Here is a 9414-nt window from a genome sequence, read left to right as displayed (position 1 = left end):
ACTCACAAAATAATGTTGTCAGTGAAGAAAATACAACGTCAAAATAATCAGTAAACACATCATCTATCAAAGAAAATGTTCAAGCTACAGAGGGAGAAATGGAGAGTGTGTGTTCTCGGTAAAGAATAAAAGTGATGTCCAGTACCTTGTTTGAGTGCCGTGACCTATTTATTTCCACACAGTGTATTCATGCTCACCTTAGTACAGCTCAGCCCATAGATCTTCATGGGTAAGTTTTTCTCTGAACAGTTTCTTCCTGTCCAAATGCTGCCTGCAACGCTGCCACTCTGACACAGTCAAAAACTGTTTGCTTCCTTTAATGTCTTTCCTGTGATAATGCCCCACCTACACTAGTGTTTCCATACTTCTATCTCCTAATCAGTACTGTACTGTATGAAGTGTTTCACATGAAACTTCAAATGAGATTAAGTTTGTCTGTATGAGTTTGTAAATGGCAGCCTGTGCCCTTATGTTGTGTGTATGTAGACGATAAGATGTTCATGGAACAAATATAAAATGAAGGACTGACAAACTCCTCAGACGTGTTGTGATGACGCTCCCTCCTGCTGCAGGTATTTGAACGGCCTCTGGCAGCAGAAAGAAGTCTGTTCTGTGTTTATGTCACTCAGAAATGAAAAATGGGGCGAGTGGGTGCAGAGAGCAGGTGCAGCCACTGGGGGGCGACACATACTGACAGGTTTCCACCCGAGAGGCGCTTTTACACCGACACACTCCACTGTCAACTTTCAATGATTTATTAATCACATTTCACTCAGGTTTGTCTCAGCTTTGCTACACGATTAGCTGCCTTTTCTCAGTAAGCTAACGCCATACTGCCACTCATTTAAACAGACCAAATAAACAGCAGAGAGGGAGACATTATTAATACGGGAAAAACGACCATATACGTTAACATTATAAATGATTAACCTGCTGCCTGACTGTCTTTCAGATGCCGCTGACTTGTTTAAATGCAGTTTTGTCCAAACCAATATCAACACTCCCTCTAAATACATCCAGAATTGTCACACTTCAAAAAGTTAGACCACTCTGACCTCCATCCGATGCATTTTTCCTCATTGCACTAATGGAAAAGATTTCTGATTTCTGGTTTGAAGCCTTGACTAAATGAATTTCAATTGGAATAAAACGAGGTTAGTGGTGAATAGCGTGTGTATCATTTTCTAGCTCTATATGGGGGCTAGAAAATGATACACATGATGCATCCTTAATCGCCTAATTAAGGATGATGGTTTCATGTTGTTTCTGGACTTCCATAAAGCGTTCGACTCTATCGAACACAATTTAATTATTAACACATTTAAACACTTTACACACATTGCTGTAGTTAGGGGGAGTAAGCGAGTACAAGACGCTGAATACGTACATTTCACATTTTTACTATATATGTGCTTTGCAATTCTGCAGCATTGTGCAACAGAAAAATACACAGCAGTCACTTATTTAGAACAACCATAAGAAACAGCCTTTGGTAGAGCTGTGCACAAAGTGAACAATATAACAGAACATATTGTAACTGAACAAAGGTAAATAATTCTGGCACAACCAGACGTTCCTGTCTGTCTGGCCACATAATTGTTCATTTAGGAGACATTTCCAGGAAAAACTGATAAAGGTATAATTTGCTTGACAGAATTTGATAACTAGTTCAACAATTTAGTGTGTCATGACTCAAGCAATAAAAATAAGACTGCTGAGCCTCGGAGATCAAGATTCGAGATTGCCTTTATTGACAATGAGCATGGACATGTCAACCAAATTTGCATCGCAACCCCCATGTTAGAAACAAGATCATAAAAAAATTAAATAGTGGTTGCCATGGCAACCAACATGTTTCTGTCACAGGACCATACCAAAGTGGTCACCATGACACCCACAGGAACATACCATGGCAAACAAACTGTCTGACCATGTCACTGGCTGCTCTGATCTCAGCTATTAAATCGGCTAGTACAACATTATTAATAGTGATTTAACTCATGGACAAAACTATGAAAATAAGACCCAAATTGGGGTCATGGCACACGCAGCAGCTACAGTGCATCATGCATCAAATGTTGACTGACATACCTGTCAAGTGGCAAAAATGTTCACTGACGACGATTTCATTCGTTTGAGGCTGAAATAGACAATCTTTCAATGCTCAATCCTGCACTGTATGCACTATAAAACTCTGCAGCAATCACAATCTCTCCCCCACCCTGACAAATGTTTTTTTTCCTTTTATAAATACTGTAGCGACTTTAAAGAACAAAGAGTAAGTATGGCGAAGCAGTGGGCAATTGAATCACACACACAACTATATGCTGGACTTTAGTGTGGACAAACAGACTGTTGCACACTTTCATTTTGCACAACTGCACTACTGCGCTCACATTTACTTTAACCAAGTCGCCACAAGGTGTTGCCTCCTGTGTGATTGTCTGATTAGTTCCACCTGTGTGTCATTAGTGTTTCCTCCTGGTGTATTTAAGTCCGTGTCTTCCCCCCAGTCTTTCGGGTCCATTGCCGTTGCCATAGCCATGGCCTCAGTCTCATAGTGAGTGTTCTTTGTTGCGTTTCTTTGTCCTTGTCTGTGCCGTGTTCCATTTTCAGTGTGAGCCTCTCTCCTTGATGTTGTCTTTGGTCCTGTCCATGTAAGTGTTTCGTAGTTTTGTATTTGTCTGTAATTTCCTTGCCGTTCCCCCACTCCTTTAGAAAGTGTTTGTCCATGTGCTGTCTGTGTCAGCTTGCTGTCTGCGTTTCCCTAGCCATTACCATAGCCACAGTCATAGTCTTAGCCATCGCCTTTTTCCATAGTCATAGCCATAACCCCCATAGTAAGTGTTTCTTCGTTGTAATATCTTTGTTCTTGTCCGTGCCGTGTTTTCTGTGAGTGTGTCTTTGTCCATTTGTTGATTCACCCAAGCCTGTCTTTTCCCCTGCCCTTTGCCACAGCCACAGCATTCATTCGTAAGCCATTATTTCCTCTTCGTGAGTGTTTTTTGTTTTGTAACTTTAATTTCCTAGTTTCTGTTTTTCTTTCATAGTTTATAGTTTAGCCGATTTGTTTTTTCCCGTTAAGAGCGACTTTCTGTTTGATTTCTTTTGTTATTTAGATTCCTGTTCCTCCGTTTTTAGCAGGGTATTTTGAGTTGTTTTTTCTTATCTAGTTCTTTCAGTAGTCAGTTCTGTTTTCATAGCCTTTGTGTTTTCCGCCTTCGGGAGCGTTTTCTGTTCTTTATTTTATTCGTTGATAGTTATTCATAGTCTTGTCCCTAGCTCTGTTGTGTCTTGTGTTCATGTGTTTTCATTCCCTGTGTTGCTTTGTCGTTGTGTGAACTCTGTTCCCTTGTGTGTCAGTCAATAGTCCCCTGAGTTTTGGTTGTCTTGGGTTTTCGTGTCCTGTGTTTAATAAATTTGTTTATGTTGAATCTACGCCCCGTGTGTCTGCATCTGGGTTCAACCCATAGTCTCCCTTAGTCCCCGACTTCCTGACACACCTCTGTCCACAAATTAATACTAAGGCCTTAATGTGAAAATCTGAGTCTCTAGTAGATGCTGGACAGTCATTGTTGCAGTTTGTCTTAGAAAGAGACAAGCACACGTGTTGGAAAAGCTCATACTGAGGTTATATCAGTGATCATCTGTTGGCTCCAGTGTCACACAGTGATATTGCTGCTTTTGATCATCTTGCTGTGATATTAGCATTCTTCTATGAACCACATTAGTATTTGTACAAGTCAGAGTAGTATTGTGGGCTGTCCTAACTACTAGCCAATCCAGTCAGCTGTAGTAAAGCCAGCAGCAGTAATAGTTGTATTAAAACACAGAGAGCAGTAATGGCGGTCCTTCTTCAGCTCCTCTTAGCGGTGCCGCTCCTCCTCTCCGGTGTCCTCTGCGATGCTTTGGTGGAGGAATCCGTTCCCACCTACGAGCGCCAGGACCCGTCCACCGGGGAGACCCTCATCTGTGCCAAATGTCCACCTGGCACGCACATGGCCGCGCACTGCACAGCCACCATGGCAACCAGGTGCGCGCCGTGCAAAGGCGAACTCTACACCGAGCCGTGGAACTACCTGCCCAGGTGACTGTACAGCAACAACTTCTGCTAGGAGAACCAGGAGTTGGAGAAGGAGTGTACGGCGGTCAGCAACAGGGTCTGCCGCTGCAAAGAGGGCTTCTGCTTCTGTCTGTATCAGACACACGGAGTGCGGCCCCGGACACGGAGTTCAAACGAAAGGTATTTATCAGAGAAAAGACCGTTTCTTTTCACATTTCATCTTAGAAACAAAGAAACGTAATAATCAAAGTCTCGGTAGCTTAATGTTTTACAAGAGTAGCAGCCCCGAAACAACTGTATTTAAAGTTAAAGTGGAAATCCACGAAGCAGGCTCTCCGCAGCCACAACGGCATTTTAAAAGCATTGTAATGATCCCAACTGCGCTGTTGTTTTCTTTAGGTACATCACAAAGCAACACTGTTTGTGAAGAATGTGTCGAGGGCTTATTCTCCAACTCATCTTCCGCGCTGGATTCGTGCGTAAATCACCAGGAATGCGCAAGCGGACAGATAGTGCTCCTGCCCGGCTCGATCTACCACGATACGATGTGTGGCACCTGCGAGGATCTTGCAAATGGAGATGTGTGCTTTGTACAGTTGGTTATAACTGTAATAATAATAATAATAATAATAATAATCACCACCATCATCATCATATAATAATAACACTCTATTGTCACAATTGATGACAAGTTACACCACAGTTTGGATTTCAAACTCACGCGGTACAATTCCTTTCTCAGTTGAGATGTCCAGAGCTTTCCTCTCAGGATTCTTCAGTATGCACAGGATGCCCGTGGCAAAAATTTGCATCATTAACTTGGGTCAGATTACTTCAAATCTATCAGGACAAATAACACCAAGGCTGTTAAGACTGTGCATTTGTGTAATCTTCTTAATAGTTTTCTGTGTTTTACTTGTATGTGGCCCCCTGGCAAAACCCTTTTCTGTTGAACTGTATTGTCCTGTTCAGCATTCAATAAAGTTTTATTGAAAAAAAAACACAAGGTGGTTATACAGAGTGTCAACTGAGAGTGAACATAAAAAAACAGAAAATGCAAAAATCAACTGATTGAAATACCAGTGTAAACACAAGGAGTCATGTAAAGGCAGTATGAGCATATGTGGGGAAACAAATCATATTCAGTTGTGATCGAAAGAGGGTGAACTTAAGTAATCTAAACACTAGGGGGGCTGCTCGAACAGGTTAATAAACAAATTTGAAATTTTATGGCTTTCTTGTTTGAAGAAGTCATTTTTGTGTTGAAGTATTGTTTGAGTTCATTTTCAAAGTGTTTTCCATTCGGCTTTTTCTTTGTCCATTTTGTTTTGTGAATATGAAATTTGCCCAGCATGATGATCGTCTGTAACAGGAGGGAAAGGTCGTGAGGTATGGAGGGGTTTTCAACGTGAAAGAGGATGTGGCTTTCCTGGAGGCTGATCCTGTGACCGGTTTTGTTATGTATTAAGTTTTGTATATAAGTCCAGAGGTTCTTACTGTACTGACAAAAGAGGTGGATGATGGTTTCTGGCTCTGTATGGCAGAAGTCGCAGTTGTAATCTATGTCCAGTTTAAATCCCTCCAGCGTTTTTTTTTGCCAGGTATACATTATGGCAGATTTTGTGTGATACTTCTTTGACTTTGTTGTGAATGAGCAGTTTCTCGCCAACCAGCCAGACCCCTCTCCAGTTTTTTTCCCCATAAAGTGAATTCCAGTAAGAGTTGGCTGCCGGTCGATTTGAGGGTTGAGTGAGGTTCCTGATCAATTTATTTGAGCAGATTTTATGACATCACCTCTGTCTGCATCATCCCCATAATGTTCCCACAGGCATTGAAAACTCGTTATAGGATAGTTAGAGTCTGGCCTGTATTAATCTCCTATCTCCTATTTTATAGTACAGCCCCCTCCTGTGCTTCAATACGAGCATGGGATCGGTCATGATGGCCTGCCTGCTCATGCAAGGACAGGACCTGGAAAGTTTAGAATGATTCATTTTTCAAGTTATTTCCCAAAAACGTAATTTAATACATTTTACAGTTTCTAAACCTCTGAGTCACGAGCTTTAATATATCTTGGTAGCATTGTTGATTTCTCCAGATAAATTCTAATTTAGCTAAATTACTACTCAATTAAACAATCCAGTTTTTAAGTTGATCAAGCTTTTCATTCATACAAACTTAATGTGAGCATGGGGAAATGAGGATAGAATATGGATTTAGTGGCATTACAGAGCAATGTACATTTACTTTACCTCACATAATTCAAAGATTATGACACAATATTTGTGGGTTTTGCGTTCATTTTACTAAATTTGAAGCACTTCTTTTAAATGATCAGAGTTTCATGATTAGTCCGACCAAACGAAAACACACAAAGTGAACTGAAAACAGAATTGTCACAGGCCAGATACTAATGATGATTTTGGTTTCATATACATATATATATGTTTATCTTTTGTGGGGGCATTTTCCTCGTTTTACTTGACTGCACTTAGTACAAAGAGACAAAAATATCTGGAGAGACCTAAAGAGGGAGACATGTGTTGCAGTCATGGCATCACACCTAGGATCCTGAAGACCTGTGCTCGCCAGCTGTCTCCTGTACTGGAACATCTGTTCAACCTGAGCCTGAGTCAGGAGAAAGTCCCGAAGCTGTGGAAGACGTCCTGCCTGGTTCCAGTCCCCAAGAAGCCGAGGCCATCTGACCCAGTCGCCCTCACATCCAATGTGATGAAAGTCCTGGAGACACTGGTCCTAGCCCAGCTGAGTCGACAGGTGAAGACATTCCTGGACCCCCTGCAGTTTGCCTATCAGCCCCATTTAGGAGTGGATGACGCTGTCATTTACCTGCTGCAACGAGCCCATATGCATCTTGATGGTGGAGGAGGCACTCTAAGGACCACATTCTTTGATTTCTCCAGTGCCTTCAACACCATTCAACCTCTGCTATTGGGGGAGAAGCTGCGGGGGATGGGCGTTAACGACTCACTGATCTCCTGGATTGCTGACTATTGACAGGCCGGCCACAGTTTGTCCGTCTGGGCAGCGGGCTGTCTGATGTGGTGGTCAGTGATACAGGAGCTCCACAGGGGACTGTGCTTTCTCCCTTCCTCTTCACCTTATACACCACTGACTTTAAGTACAACTCTGAGTCATATCGCCTGCAGAAGTTCTCTGATGACTCAGCTGTTGTCGGGTGTATAAGAGAGGGAGAGGAGGGGGAGTACAGGACACTGATAGACAACTTTGTTGAGTGGTCCGAACAGAACCACCTGAGGCTGAACATCAGCAAGACCAGAGAGATGGTGATCGACTTCAGGAGGAAGAAGACGCCTTCACAGCCACTACGGATCAGAGGGGAGGTGCTGGAGGAGGTGGAGGACTACAAATGCCTTGGAGTGGTGATTGACAACAGACTGGACTGGAAATCCAACACTGAGACTGTGTAAAAGAAGGGGATGAGCAGACTCTACTCCCTGAGGAAACTGAGATCCTCCAACGATGGTGATGCTGATTTTGTGGAGTGGACATATCGGTTTCTTGTTACAGGGACGAGAAAAGTAAAACTTGCCAACACAATTCAATTTCTCTGCATTGGATCCCAACAAAATGCTGCTTTTTGCCACCTTCACTTAGTTTTCCCATCCAAAATTCTGCTTAACTCTGCATGTGGAAGTTTTTTGACCTTTTTGAGAGAGAGGGTTTTACAACTCAGTATCCGCAAACCACACAGATGTCCACACGCTCTAAAAATGGAAGCTGTCCAGCCCTCTTCAACAGAAGTGACAACATGCACATCATCAGCATGGTGAGTATTCCATGTAACAGTGCTCTGTATATGTTGAAGATGACAACGCCAGAGACAGAGGTGATCATATGTGGTTTTTAATGATGTTTGATAAAAATAACTTGGAAATTCTTCAAATTATCAACAGATAAATCAGTCAAGATTTTGATCAGTATTTTTTTTCACCTTTTATGATAAGAAAACATTACAGAAACAAAGAAACAGAATCTATATGAGTGAAGGGAAAATGTTTGTTGCTTTTTGATTTATAGTTCATACTGGAAAACTGAGAAAAACTTTATAACTCATGAACTTTATTATTGTCTTACAGCTGGTGCCAGTACTGTCTGTTTGGTTTGAACACATGGAGACATTAAAAAAAATCACATCTTCAGTAGAACAGCTCTAATTTAGGCTCACCTCTGTCCACAAATTAATACTAAGGCCTTAATGTCTAGTGGATGCTGAACAGTTATTGTTGCAGTTTGTCTTAGAAAGAAACAAGCACACGTGTTGGAAAAGCTCCGCTGTAATGAAGCCAACAGCAGTAATAGTTGTTTTAAAACACAGAGAGCAGTAATGGCGGTCCTCTCTTCAGCTCCTCTTAGCGGTGCCTCTGCGATGCTTCGGTGGAGGAATCCGCTCCCACCTATGAGCGCCAGGACCCGTCCACTGTACCAAATGTACATGGCCACGCACTGCACAGCCGCCACGGCCAACAGGTGCGCGCCCTGCAAAGGCGAACTCTACACCGAGCCGTGGAACTACCTGCCCAGGTGTCTGTACTGCAACAACTTCTGCTATGAGAACCAGGAGGTGGAGAAGGAGTGTACGGCGGTCAGCAACAGGGTCTGCCGCTGCAAAGAGGGCTTCTGTTGGGCCGATAACTTCTGTATCAGACACACGGAGTGCGGCCCCGGACACGGAGTTCAAACGAAAGGTATTTATCAGAGAAAAGATTGTTTCTTCACATTTCATACATTTTCTTGATTTACTGTGTATAAAATTCAGGGAGCGATTACATCAGTTTTAATTTAACTTTACAAGAGTTACTGCTGAGCTTGTTAACTCCATGTACTTTTCATTGAGTTTGAACTTAAAACAGAGAGAAGTCATTGCAGTTATATTTAATTGTTACTTTATTTACTGTGGAAACATTTCAGGTAGCTATTTATCCAAGTTTTTATTCAACTTTATAAGAAATGCTTCTGACTGAACTCCATGCACTTCTGGAGCTATTCGTTTTCTATTTGTTCGGTTAAATAAACATGCTTTAGGCATTTAAATCAAGTTCAGTGTTTGTATTATTGAACATTTTTACACCAATTTTTACACTTTTACTGCAAATGAATATCGGCTCCAAATATCGATTATCAGCCTCTGTAACTGCTAATAATCAGTATTGGTACTGAAACACCCATATCTGTCGATCTCTAATACACTCTGCTAATTCTGACGCAGACTGTTCTTGTGCACATGTCAGCCTTTGTTCTGTCCATCCCAGGAGCACCATTTTGCCCCCAGCAGTAAGGATTCAAAACAAAGTGCTAGTTTGTGTTTTGTA

At 42.0% G+C, this 9414-nt stretch overlaps 1 pseudogene; it reads left to right on the top strand.

Annotated features, from left to right (window-relative positions):
• The first annotated feature begins 225 nt into the window (after positions 1 to 225).
• On the top strand, positions 226 to 6052 carry LOC121627124 (annotated as a pseudogene).
• Positions 6053 to 9414: the final 3362 nt, after the last annotated feature.

Source organism: Chelmon rostratus, chromosome 24 (genome assembly GCF_017976325.1).
Source record: "Chelmon rostratus isolate fCheRos1 chromosome 24, fCheRos1.pri, whole genome shotgun sequence".
NCBI classification, from domain to species: Eukaryota; Metazoa; Chordata; class Actinopteri; order Chaetodontiformes; family Chaetodontidae; genus Chelmon; species Chelmon rostratus.
The sequence above is the reverse complement of the archived record's forward strand: the minus strand, read 5'-3'. Positions and strand labels throughout refer to the sequence as shown.